Consider the following 1,555-nt stretch of genomic DNA (forward strand, 5'->3'; position numbering starts at 1 on the left):
CAGTCACACACACATGCACGCCCACACATGTATGCACACATACACACACAGGTGCAAGAAATGCATTTTTTTCTAAGTAGGGAAGAAAACAAAAGGAAGAAAATTGGCAGTAAAACATGCAGAAGAAAAACAAGTCAGGAGATGGAGGGTAGGAGGAGGAAAGAAGGGACGAAGGGAGAAAGGAAAAAAAAAAAAAAAGAAGAACAAAGGAGCCTGGAAATTATTCCCTAGAATGAGGATCTCAGAGAAAACACAACACAACGCAGCAAAACAATCTCTATCTTACATTGAACACGTCATGAGTATGCCATTCATTTGGGAAATCAGTATTAGGTCTTGCATTTATCAAAGGGCTTTCGTTATTCAAAGTTGGTGTTTAAATATCCATTATTATCATCTCTCTCTCTCTCTCTCACCCGATTCAAAGTCCTCCCAGTCAATCCAGAATAAAGGATTCTTAACTCTTGGTCCAGCATCCTACCAGCTTTATCCTTTTACCTTTCCTTGCATGAGAGATGTTCTTCATTTGTTTAAAATAAATTGCTTTCCTTGAGAGGCTGACTCTAGCTCCATACAGCATTTTGTTTATTATTGAGGACGGGTGGAGAGGAAGTTGATCTGTGGAAGCAAACGCTTCCTGTAATTGGCAACATCATTATCTTGATTAATGTTTCAATACCTTAAAGCAATTGAGGGGACGCGTAGCTTATGAGGTGTGAGCACAGAGTAAATCATTCAGATGATCCTGTGGTTTTGAATTTTGTGAGGATTTCCAGACAAATTAGTTAAGTCGATCTGGTTTTTTTTTTTAAATTGTGTTTTAATCAATGAATAGCATCACAAATGCTTGAATAGAATAGTTCTTATTTTTCTGACATTAATCACCAGAAACAAGGTGTTGCATTTGTCTTTTTTAGACAGTGGATACTAGTTCTGGAAAGACCCACATCATTATTTTCATTTCCATCATTTTACGTAGTAATCAACCCTCCCTTCCTCCACCCTTTTCTTCTTTCCTTCTCTTCTCCCACCCTCCCTCTTTCCTCCTTCCCATTTTTCATTCCTTATTTGCTATTTGTGAGGCTCCGTAGAATATTGTATATATGTGTACATTTTGGTCTCTCTTTGTCAGATGGTTATTTCTTTGCTTATTTTTTGCTCCATCTATTCCTCGTGCAGATTATTTCCATGTAGTAATTATTTGTTTCCAAGTTTCTGAATGTTGAGATATCAATACCATCAAATTGCTAAATGTAATGAAATGTTATTCCATCAAATAAAGAGAGACTTGGAGGTCAATGAACACTCTGCAATTTTAGGAAATATCTTATGTATATGTACATATATTCATTTATTTTTTCCCTGGGAGAAGGTATACAGCATTTGTCAGCTTTCAAAACAGAACTAGTTAAAAGCCACAGCACAAAATAATTGTGTGTTTGTGTTTGTATATGTGTGTCATAATTTTATTTACTTTTATTTGTGGTAGAATACACATTATATAAAATTTGACATTTTAACCTTTTTTTTTTTTTTTTTTTTTTTTTTTTTCCTT

This window comes from Galeopterus variegatus, unplaced genomic scaffold (genome assembly GCF_000696425.1).
Source record: "Galeopterus variegatus unplaced genomic scaffold, G_variegatus-3.0.2 Scaffold2171, whole genome shotgun sequence".
Classification (NCBI taxonomy): Eukaryota; Metazoa; Chordata; class Mammalia; order Dermoptera; family Cynocephalidae; genus Galeopterus; species Galeopterus variegatus.